Below are 12,898 nucleotides of genomic sequence, written 5' to 3'. Positions count from 1 at the left end.
TCGACTGCAACATGTTCGACCTTTTGAGAGAGAAGAAGCACTAAACCAGAGAAGGACCACTAAACCAGAGAAAAAGCACCAAACCGGTTATTAATTGATTTTTGGAAAAAACGTAACATCCTACATCGACAAGTAGAAAATGAGTCCATGGAAATATTTGATTATAAATATGCTTTCCCATTGTTAATTGTTTGTCTCCAAATAATAATGAAGTTGAAGCCCAATGTTAAGTGGATTAAGGCCCAAACTTCAGTTTGACTTTTCTTATTAAATCGGAAATTTTTAACGATTAAATTACTAATCGGCCAATAAATCGTTTAAACGATTAAACAATGCGATTAGGGCTAAATCGCGGCGGTGAGCCTCCGACGAGCGCCTAGGCGCCTGATTAATCGGCTAGGCACCCGATTTTTTGAACGGGGGTTGTTGGCAATAGATCTGAGTGGCGAAATTTACGGTTCAGACACCAAAAAAAATGTATTCAATGATGAGAATGATGAAAATGTCGGAAAAGAGACAATAAAAAAGTGTAATTTCTTTGGACCATCTGCAAACTAAATGTCTGCACTAATAGGGGTAAACTTGGATCTCCAGGTTTCCCTACATGAGGCTCTAGAGGACATGTGCCTGAACTTTGCATCTTTCAACCGTGATGCCGCGCCTACACTAGATGAACAAGACGAAGAAGATAACATGTATATTTATAAGCAGGCTATATATTATAGTTGTGCATGATATATTCATGAACTACATGATATATTTATGATTATAAGTAGCAACAACAATATGCTTTGTTTCTCGATTTGCTGTCTTTCATCAGTACATGTGATTTCTTAAAACAACATTCTGTATTCTGACTTATGATTTCCTTCATTAAGAGCCTCAAAAAAACAACAACATGGGTAATATGTATATTTATAAAATCAATCTATATATTATAGTTGTGCATGATATATATATGAACTACATGATATATTTATGATTATAAGTAGCAACAACAATATGTTTTTTTTTCGCGATCTGCTGTCTTTTATCAGTACATGTGATTTCTTAAAACAACATGCTATATTCTGACTTATGCTTTCCTTCGGGTTCCCGTATTGCTATATTATTGCATGTTTTATGCCTCTTCGACATGAAATATTATGTTATGAATTGATAGGTCGTGTCGGGATGGAGTTAGCTATTCGAGATGTTCAGTATGAAGGCGATGAATCGTTTGTGAGGCGTGTCTTAAAAAAAAGCAAGTCTGCAATGTGAAATTAACCGTGCATGCGCTTAATCGACGGAAAAATGTGAAATTAACCGTGCATGCACTTAATCGACGGTTTCATTTCCGTCGTGGGCGCTCCAGCTAGAAATTGATAACTTTGACTTGTGTTTCCGAATCGTGCACCTGGCGAGTGTACATAGTGAAGTTGGAAAACTGTGACAACTAACAAATTCGTAGTGCTACACTCGATCATACTTGCACCGTTAAATAACGAAGTAATTATCATAGAGTAGTCACGATTTGCGTGATTGGCATCATAATGAGAGGAAAATATGAGGGGAACACAAGATACCTACGAGCAATTGACCTACAACAACTCCTTCTTACCGATCATTCTATTAGAATTTCCTATTGGAAGGCATGGAAATCCCGGAAAATTGCTATGGAGGGAGAAAACGGATCAGCTACAAATAGCTTCTCTCTCTTACCAAGTTACATACATGTACTATAGGAGGCGAACTGAGGATCCGTTGTTGATCTTAAAACAGGGGTTGATGCAAAAGGTATTTATAGGTTTAAATACTTTTTCCTAGCATTCGCAGCATGTGTTGAAAGTTTTGCATACATGAGGCGTGTCATTGTAATCGATTGGGCCCACCTAAAAGGGAAATATGGAGGCTGCCTGCTAACAGTCAGCTACCAAGACGCCAATTTCCAAGTGTTCCCTCTAGCATTTGGAGTTGTTGGTAGCAAAAACGATGATGCTTGGGAGTGTTTTTTCTGGGGTTTGAGCACAGCAGTACCAGACGCAGCGAATCTGACATTCGTCTCAGACCGTCATTCCTCAATTTCAACAGGACTGCGAAGGGTAAGCCTAAAACACATTCACTTTAAAACACATGTTATTGGTTGGTAAACCTTGATAGTTTTAAATATGAGTTGACATTTGCTTATGTTACATACACTATTTTCATATACCTTGATATTTGAAATTTTACCTTGATCTAAAGTTTGTTTCGGATGCAGAGATTGTTCTATTTGATTGTCTTACATTTAGTTTGTCGGTTTGTATATATTTTTATTTTAAAATGTGAAGTGCAGTTGTGTTTTTTTACATGCTACGTTCAATTAGTGCATGTGTTTTAACAAAATAACTTCTTTTACGCCGTAAGTGTTTTCAAAGGCTAGGCATGGCACTTGTGTAGTTCATTTCCAGCGTAACATTGCAGCCATCTACAAGAAAAAACACATGTTGTTCCACGTTTCCAGAGCTGCTAGAACATACAAGATTTGTGAATTTCATACATACTTCAACGAGGTGATAAGACTTGATCCGGCTTGTGCAAGCTACCTAGAGTCAGTTGGCTTTTATCATTGGACAAGAGCTTATTTCCTGGGAGAAAGCTACAACGTAATGACCAACAATGCTGCGGAGTCATTGAAAGCAGTGTTGAAGAAAACCAACTCCCCATCATTTTGCTTCTTTTAGTTCATTCGAACAACTAATGTCATGGTTTACGATGAGGCATGAGGAAGCCAAATCAGAAACATTAGCTCTACCACCAAAGATGAGAGAAGTGGTGCATCCATACTTCGAAAAATCTGTAAAATTTTCCGTTAGGCGCATAGACAGATATGCTTATGAGATACGAGAAGAAGGGTCCACTGTTTATCATGTGAAGCTCCCGGAAAGCATCTGCTCGCACAGAGCATTTGATTTGCATCACTTGCCTTGCTCACACGATATAGCTGCTGCAGTTGCAGAGGGTGCTCCTATCCAAGGACTACTCGCGCCAGAGTATTCAGTTGAAATTTGGTGAATATCGTACTAAGGGACTATGAAATCAGTCCCTGATTTTAAAGATGTGTTCCCTTTACCTAAACCCATAGCTTATCTTCAACTATTCGCCTTGCAACCTGCAATCCGCCGGATTGACTGAAAAAGAAGCGTATAACATCACAGGAGAGTTTAAGATAACTGTTTTTTTTTTCTTAATATTTAAACTATTTTCAGGTTTTGCTTCTAACATATGTTGTTTGTAGGCAACACAATGTCATATAATACGTTGTTCGCACTGCACAGGCACTGGTCATAACGTGCCACGTGCAATGCCCATATAGAGGTGTGAACTGCTCCTTTTTAAAATGCAATGTTTTATATAGAGATAACATGCATTTTATATATATAACATGGGTTGGACTATTCTACTTGCGCATGGGTAGTCGATGTTTCGCGTTGTTTGCATGGGCTGTAGTAGGTTATGGCTTTTAATGAAAGGGAAATCCATCAAAAATGGAGTTATATCTAGAAGGAAGGTTACTTGGTTTATGTACATTATGTACATAGTAGCATAGAGACCTTGCTTCGAAGGTAGCGCCTTACTCTATGGACTGATGCACTCAAGTAGAACCCGTGCCAGCCGGTGTTGGCTTTTTGTTGTTTTTTGGTGTTTCTCTGTAGATAAAGTAAGAATACTTCTATTTGTATGCAGACTCTTGATATTAAATAGCAACGCATGTGTTCAATCAAAATGAAGCGTTGTTAATATTGACAACGGTTCTCTAGAAAAAAACTCTACCATGGAAAAAAAAACACAGAGTTATTAAACAACCAATGCCATAGGAAGAAAACACATGGGATTCCTCAACCACTAGGAGTAAATTAATGCGATGGATGGATAGCTTTAATGACGTTTGTACCTGCCTTTCCACCCATACGTACTAGTATCCATAAATGCATGTATACATTAACATACCTGGTTGCCCTCTATTTAAATACAACATATCTATATTTCTTTGCCAACCAACCTATTCCGATATCTATTTACCAAAAATACTCAGGCAGAAAGACTGATTTACTAGAATTAGGGGTCAAATGAGAGAGTATAGGCAGCATCTTGTCTACATGCGGATTGACGGCTTATTCAGGAAAATAATTTGAAGCGGCTTTGGAGGCAAATAACCCGGAAGCTTATTACTTAGAAGGTCTAAGGTATGCTTTGTTGAAAAAAAACATAGCCACGACGAAAAATCATATTTTCAAAGCTGTAAACAAAGTTGAAGAAGCAACATTCGTCTTCGCTATGTAGTCTATTTGTGTTGTAGAGAAGGAATTGAGAAAGTTCTTCACCGAATAATTGTTTGCACAACCATGAGCAGAGCTTTTAGCTATGAGTGACTCTGTCTTTGCAGTTCTTGAACGCATGGGGGTGCAAAACGGCACAGCGTGCGCCCAAACGTGGAATGGCGCCGTCCCAGATTGTTCAGAAATCCATAACATATACAACTGCTATGAAGAGTAGTACATATTTTGGTGTTTCAAGGAATTTTGTCACCGTTGTTAGGTAGCACTATGAATAAGATCTAACATGTTGGTCCTTCGTTATTTTCAAAAATATGTTGTTGTTTTCTTTATCCCAGTATGTATAATATGTTGTTGTTTCTTGTTTTTTTTCGCTGTTGTTGTTTCTTGTTATGTGTACTATATTGTTGGTTTTTTTTAGGCTCGAATGTAAAATACTAAAATGTGTATCGATCTATGGTCTTTGATTAATTATAAAAGCAGTATGACTAACGTGATAATTTTGTATATTCGTTAAAACATGATGCAATCTTCGAACAAAACATGGGTTGCGTAGAAAAAGGTTGCTTTAAATAGTATAACGGAACAATCTTGGAACAGACAGAATACGGGATAAATCTTGATATTCGTTAAAATGATATAATCTTGAAAAACAACACGGGATCTGTAGAAAAAATAAGGTATATATTATATAAGAGAACAACAAAATTAGTCGCTTTTTAAAAAAAAAAGGATATTTGTTTTTAAAAAAAGACATATGTTTGGTATAAACGACACACTACACAGACATAATACTGTTTCAAAATATAAAAAAAAAATTCCAGGACATAGAAATATAACACATCTACTACTTACTTAGGAGAACCATCGATACATATCGTCAACAAAAGGGAAGTTACATAATTAGTAAGGTACAAACAACATCGTATAATCCTAGGCATACCCATTATTTCCAATATATTACAAGATTCGGCTAAAGGAATAGTCAAACAGTCCCATTTCCTAACTCATAAGTAGCGATTATGTAATTTTTGGCAGCACTGAACACATGAACAAGCTTCACACGCTTGCACGACTCAATCTCGCCATCAACATGAGCTTCTGTTATATGGGCGACCATAACTCCTTAATGTCAGAGAAAACAAGCATGCAGTATCTCTTTCTCCCTGTGAACAACAACAAGCTTCATACACTAGTAGAAATTTTTCGTATAACCACGGTTTAGCCATGGACATTCGTGGCTAATTTCATACCAGCCACGAATTAGTCACTAAAAAATAACGTGACAATTTTCGTGGTTTCTGGTGGTTTTTCGTGGCTAATTTTTGCCACGGATTTTATCTGTAGCAAATTCGTGGCTATTTGCTACGAAAAAGCCACGAAATTTTCGTGATTATTTTATTTTCGAATTTATTTTATTATATAGCCACGAATTTGCTACAGATAAAATCCGTGGCTAGACGAAAACCTAAATCTTAAAGACAAACTCTAAATTTATAAACTCTAAACAAAAATCTAATTACCAATGTATACCCTAATTAAAATTAAGATCCAACACTTTTATAAAATTCTTAGTTTTTAAATCAAACATTTCAAATCTATACCCCAAACCCTCAATTTAACTCCAAATCCTAAAATCTAAACTTTAATTAAAATTTTCATTATAGAAATTAAACCATAAACCATCAAACCAAAATATAACCATTACATTTACATAAAACCAATATTTAGAACCATTTACAAAAAAATCAGTTGTTTGTTAAGAAGAAAATAGCAAAATATTTGAAATCTAATCAATTTTTTAACCCTAAACCAAAACATAATCAGTATAATAAACTAAAATCAAATAAAAATAAAGTTTTAAAATATAATCATCATTTTATAAATTCTAAACTGGAAACCATAATTAATAAATATATTGAACAAATAAAAACAAATGTATTTAATAAAAACACATACAAACAAAAGTTATAAAAAAAATATAGACAAAATGCAATAAAAGAGACTTGCTTCTCATTGGTTACGCCACATTGACGAGGATCACAGTTTTGTTGATCATCCACCGTTGATAACAAAAATCTAACGGACATAAATCTTTCTTTTATTTTGTTTCTCATTCCCAACAAAAGCAATTACTCTCTTCTTCTTCTCTCTTTTTTTACGATCTCTACTTCTCTTCTCCTGTTTCCTTTTTGTTTTTCTGGGTAAATTTCTCTTTCTTTTTCTTCTTCTCTATTTCTCATGAATACTAATCTTTTCTTTGTTCTTTTTTTTTCAGATCTCGCATATCAAGCCTCCGCCACCGCGTCTTGAAGCCGTCGTTCACCACCACCACCACCATTGACGATGTTCAACGCATCAGCGCCGTGACATCAGCCCTGGAGTTCAACGCAACGATGCCGTCACATCAGCCATGGAGTTTGATCCAAATTCCGATTGCTGCAATGTTTTCAACGGACAACAATGAGAGCTCCTAGATCTGATGCCCGACAAAACCTCACCGTCCACCTCCAGCCACCACCAGATCCGACGCCACGAGACCACCGAAGATGCTTGACGGAAAGACATCACGTGAAGCATTTTTTAATTTTTTTTTTTTTTTTTGTAAAGTTTTAATTTTTCTTTTTAGTTAAAATCATTGTATTTTATAAATAAATAAAATTTCACATTTTAATTAATAAATAATAATCCTTTTTTTTTTGTTTTTTTTTATATTAAAATTATACAAAAAAATCACGAATTAGTCAGGATTATTTTCGTGGCTGTAGACTTGTAGAGCCACAAATATTTAAGTGGCTATCTGTGATAAATCAGCTACGAAATACGTGTGACTAATTCGTGGCTAAACAACCAGGAAAAGCCACGAAAAAATAAAGCTACGAAGCTATAGCCACAAATATTTTTAGTGACTAGTCGTGGCTATCAATATAGCCACGAATTTTTAGGTGCAACCATGAATATTGAAGTGGCTATATGTATTTTTTTTACTAGTGATATAGCTTTTCTTTTCCCCACTTTTTTATATAGCAAATCAAAACAGGTATGGTAACATCTCAGCTAAGGGCATAAGAACAGTCTTCAGCTTTGGTTCACGCCATAATCCTATAAAACAGTTTAGGACAGTCATGTTCCAATCCTTCATATTAACACAGAACGTAAATATTTTCAACCAAATGTTGTTTGTCACAAAGAAAGGGAATGTAGACCCTTTTAAACCCAGTGGGAGTAGGCCTGGACACAAATATGGATCCACATAGAACCGAACCGAACCGAAATTGATGGGTTTGGTTCAATTCTGGTTCTAGTGAAAATATCGATTGGATCTTGAATTACAGAACCATGGGTATCGGTTCGGTTCGGGTAGGAACCGATATCTATTCGGGTACCCAAAAAGTGTAATTTCTTTGGAACATCTGCAAACTACATGTCTGCACCAATAATGGTAAACTTGGATCTCTAAGTTTCCCTACATGAAGCACTAGAGGACATGTGCCTAAACTTAACATCTTTTAACCGTGATGCCGCGCCTACACTAGATGAACAAGGCGAAGAAGATAACATGTATATTTATAAAAGCAGCCTATATATACATGAACTACATGATATATTTATGATTATAAGTAGCAACAACAATATGCTTTGTTTCTCGATTTGCTGTCTTTCATCAATACATGTGATTTCTTAAAACAACATTCTATATTTTGACTTATGATTTCCTTCATTAAAAGCTTCAAGAAAACAACAACATGGGTAATATGTATATTTCTAAAATCAATTTATATATTATAGTTGTGCATGATATATACATGAACTACATGATATATTTATGATTATAAGTAACAACAACAATATGTTTTATTTTGCGATCTGCTGTCTTTCATCATTACGGGAGAGTTTAAGATAACAGTTTTTCTTTTTGTTAATCTTTAAACCATTTCCAGGTTTTGCTTCTAACATGTGTGGTTTGCATGCAACACAACGTCATATAATACGTTGTTCGCGTTGCACAGGCACTGATCATACTCGTGCCACGTGCAATACCCATATAGAGGTGTAACTGCTCCCTTTTAAAATGTAATGTTTTATATACGGATAAAATGCATTTTATATATATATAACATGGGTTGGACTATTCTTCTTGCGCATGGGTAGTCGATGTCTCGCGTTGTTTGCATGGGCTGTAGTAAGTTATGGTTTTTAATGAAGGGGAAGTTCACCAAGAATTGAGTTATATCTAGAAGGAAGGCTACTTGGTTTATGTACATAGTAGCATAGAGACCTTGTTTCGAGGGTAGCGCCTTAAGCTATGGACTGATGCACTCAAGTAGAACCTGTTCCAGCCGGTGTTGGCTTTTTGTTTTTTTTTTTTGGTGTTTCTCTGTAGATAAAGTAAGAATACTCCTATTTGTATGCATACCCTTGATATTAAATAGCAACGCATGTGTTTAATCAAAATACAATGTTGTTAATATTGACAACGGTTCTTTAGACAAAACTCCACCATAGAAAAAACAAAAAAAAAAACACAGAGTTATTAAACAACCAATGCCATAGGAAGAAAACACATGAGATTCCTCAACCACTAGGAGAGAATTAATGCGATGGAGGGATAGCTTTGATGACGTTTGTACCTGCCTTTCCACTCATACACTAGTATCCATAAATGCATGTATACATTAACATACTTGGTTGCCCTCTATTTAAATACAACATATCTATATTTCGTTGCCAACCAACCTATTCCGATATCCATTCACCAAAAATACTTAGGCAAAACGACTGATTCACTAGAATTAGGGGTAAAATGAGAGAGTATAGGCAGCATCCTGTCTACATGCGGATTGACGGCTTATTCTGGAAAATAATTTGAAGAGGCTTTGGAGGCAAACAACCCGGAAACTCATTACTTAGAAGGTCTAAGCTATACTTGTTGGGAAAAAGACATATAGATATGGGCTAAGAGGACGTCTAGGCGGTCTAGGCGGACAAAAATCGGATCACGGATTTATTTTACCGATTTGGACAAAATCGCCGCGGTCTCCACCCGGTCAGTGTCTAGGCGGCCGATTTTTAGAACAGGGGAAAAAACTAATTTCGGATGCATCTGTGCTGCGGTGATCTCACTTAGGGACAACATTTTTAGCTGCAGCTGCAGGTCCATCAGTATCTTATACCCTTTGCTTGGTCTCGAACACCATCCCCATTGACACCAAGATCTTCAGATAAGGAGACTGCTGGGCCAATAACCGTGGTAAATGTGTTACCTAGAAGAAACACAAACCTGTCTTCCTACAGCACTCTGCCAAGTAGGATTTGTCTGTAGAGATGTCGCATCATTGAGTTCTGTTAACACTGAGCCTAAGACAGATTCAAGAAATCCAGTTGCGTTCTCTTGGCCAGAATGCGATCTAGTGGCTTCTATATCAGCAGATGATGAGACTCCTTGCTGACCAATGCGGCCATCATTTCCTGATTGCGCTGCAGATCCATCTACTTCTCTAGAAATTTGAACACATTAGAATTTCCAACAGCTCTAATAGCTTCTGTAAACAAATTGGTCATACGAGCCTCAGAATCCGCAATTGCCTTCAACACAAGGTTCTGCATTCTCTTGTCTTTCAGGTCAACACAGTGTTTCAGCGCGTCAGAAATGTGCAACTTGTCTTTTCCTTTACGGTTTTTTGAAGAACCAACCATGGTATTTGGAGGGTCTAGAGTTTCATCATCGATGGTGTCATGCGTGCTACAAACATTACTGTTGTTACTATCGTCAGGCAGAGAATCAGACATCAATCCGTCAAAAGAACATTGAAGCAGTAAATTTATGATGCTCGCTTACAAGTTGGAGAAGGTGGTCAACACCAGGATCATCTGCGTCCTCCAGCCATCCACTCAAGAAAAGGTCACCATTCACTTCTCCACTTAGAATAGATACGACATTGCTCTGAAAAATAACAAGTGGTTAAACCTTACGATCAGTCTATTTGATATAAAAAAACATGATATATATATAGAGAGATATAAAACAAAGTGTGTCGCATTACATATATATAAAACACATGTGATCACCCCAAACAACATGCAATAAAAAATGATATAATATAACCAGATAATATTAACAAAACACACGCTATGTCTATCTACAACATGTTATCTATATGTAATACATACTATCTACATCAGCCTATGTTATGTATATAAAACACATGATATATACGAAGAATACATGTACAAGTGGACCTAAATCTCTAACCTATATATGTGTATGTATATCTATAAAAAAACATGAGATCACCACAAAGTACATGCAATAAAAAGAACAACAAAGGTATGCGTATATATAACATGCTATAGTACAAAAAAAATTACTATCACAATTTCATAACATTCGGCCCTCCTATCTACAAACAAATCATATTTAATATTTATGTATATATCATGATATAAAACTATAATACATGTACATGTGGACCTCAATCTGTAAGCTATAACTCTTTATGCATATATTAAAAATACATGTGATCACCACAAACAACATTCGATAAAAAAAAATGATATAACTCAACAAAACAACGTCTACGTAGAACATATTATCTATATGTAATACATACTATATACATCAGTATCTGTCATATCTATAAAACACATGATATATACGAAGAATATATATACATATTGACCTAAATCTGTAACCTATACCTATGTATGCATATCTAAAAAACACATGAGATCACAATAAATACACGCAATAAATAGAATAACAAAGATATGCGTATATATAACAAGCTATAATATATATAAAAAAATTTCTATCATAATTTCATAAGATTGGGCCCTTCTATATCCAAACACATCATAAATATATATGAAGAGCATGTTAATAATACGCGCTATGTATAATATCTTAAACAGGTTCTCTATATGAAATTCATACTATATACATTTAAAACATAGCACAACAACAAACCTATTGCATTTTACAAATTATGCAGTAATAGAGAGAATTGGATTAGATATTCGTACCAGGGACTTCTTATCCACTTTCCACACTATATCTAGCTTCAAACTCCATAGCCGCTCAATTTCAAAGTCAATTTCCTCCATCTATGAATCCCCTTCTTCGTCAACTTCAGGGAATTGCAACTCCCTAATAACAAGAACACAGTGCAACTATAGCAGGGTTAGCGCATGAGGGAATCCTTGGATAGTTGCTGGTTTCCTCATTAACTTATATGCTCCCCTTGTTGTAATGCTCTTTAGTGTCAACATGAATGATATCGTACCCCAAGGGTGATTTAGAAAGTTTTCAAGATTTTCTGACATCTCTGCATGAACCGGAGATATTTTGCTTCTACCTGAAGTTGGGCACAAGACGCCATATATGAGAGCAAGAATAGCGTACCGCAATCGCATATCTTGGTCTTGTACCAAATGCTTCTTCAACCGACCAACAACCCACTTAACAGAAACGTCAGCGCGATCAAATAGCTTGTACCAATACTTCCCAGGCATAAGTTTGCATTTGCTCTTTCTCTCTTTGACATGTGGGGGTTTGCTACAGTTTAAGCCTGTGAGTCTTTCAAACTCTGAAATTGAAGGCGAATCGGCGAACCAGAAAAAATGAACCAGATTTCATTTTTTTTTCTAACGACAAGCTGTCTCGTTAGCAAAAAATGAATTAGTTTCCCAGAATATGCCACTCCCTCTGGCTTATCAAATACTTTCCCAAACTGGGATTTCTTCAGAATTTCCATTTCTTCAGCATCTAAACTGTTTGCGATTTCGTCTATGAGCGATAGCTCACTGTAAAATTAAACTATCTCGCCGTTGGGTTTGGATCCTTCTCTAAACGGACGCATTGGTAGTGTTGGGTTCATCATCTCAGAAATTAAAAAAAATGGGAAAGCAAACTAATCAATTATAACCAGTAATAGATCTGAAACCTCTTGATTTTCTCTTCACCTTATTTTGTAAAAACTCTTGGCTGCCCAAACAACGAATTTATTTTTTTCTGCGAAAACGAGATAGGGGAAGTAGGAGAGTGCAGAGAAATCGAAAAGCTGCGCAATAATCCAAACAAAAACTTGAGATTTACTAGTTATGTAGTAGAAAACGAAAAAGATCACAAAAACCGAGATCTACGCAATAATCGGAAACAAACCTTGAGATTTATCATATGGTAGAGGGATTAAAAGATTTCACGGTTTTTCGCCTTCTCGGGTCTTCGCAGGCAGACCAAAGGGGAAGCGACGCTAGGGTTTCGACTCTCTCTCGAGGCGGTTGTCAATAAATGAGAGCAAGAAATAATAAGGTTTCTGTTATTAAAATTATTTTGCGTCTGAAAACGCATAATAATACCCAAAGATTCAAATTTCAAATAAAGGCATCATTTGCTTATTGAATTGTTTGTCCCTTCTACTGAAACACACGAATAGGGAGAGAATGGTAAAAACCTAAGGGGTTCCAACAACTACTACTCAGCCATGGTTAGTTTGTATATTATTTTTTAAATTCAAAGTTAGTTCGTATAGATTTCCTTATATAAATATAACTAGTATTGTCCTCCATCCATAGGACGGACATAGTATTTTTAGGTTATTAAA

General features: G+C 35.9%; 3 long non-coding RNA genes across 3 annotated transcripts; 2 read left to right on the top strand and 1 right to left on the bottom strand.

The window, feature by feature from the left end:
• Positions 1–3,755: 3,755 nt before the first annotated feature.
• On the top strand, positions 3,756–4,662 carry LOC110227342. The gene is made up of 2 exons (XR_002331119.1): positions 3,756–4,205; positions 4,406–4,662. It is a non-coding gene; the product is annotated as an uncharacterized LOC110227342 (long non-coding RNA).
• A 1,727-nt stretch (positions 4,663–6,389) lies between these two features.
• On the top strand, positions 6,390–6,636 carry LOC9299314. The gene is made up of 2 exons (XR_002331130.1): positions 6,390–6,499; positions 6,574–6,636. It is a non-coding gene; the product is annotated as an uncharacterized LOC9299314 (long non-coding RNA).
• A 1,828-nt stretch (positions 6,637–8,464) lies between these two features.
• Positions 8,465–12,570, bottom strand: LOC110226950. Its single transcript, XR_002330844.1, has 3 exons — positions 12,457–12,570; positions 11,319–12,355; positions 8,465–10,239 (listed from the first exon to the last, which is right to left on the bottom strand). It is a non-coding gene; the product is annotated as an uncharacterized LOC110226950 (long non-coding RNA).
• Between the last annotated feature and the right edge of the window lie 328 nt (positions 12,571–12,898).

This window comes from Arabidopsis lyrata (genome assembly GCF_000004255.2).
Source record: "Arabidopsis lyrata subsp. lyrata unplaced genomic scaffold ARALYscaffold_9, whole genome shotgun sequence".
NCBI classification, from domain to species: Eukaryota; Viridiplantae; Streptophyta; class Magnoliopsida; order Brassicales; family Brassicaceae; genus Arabidopsis; species Arabidopsis lyrata.
Note: the sequence above shows the minus strand (reverse complement) of the source record. Positions and strands in the feature narration are given on the sequence as shown.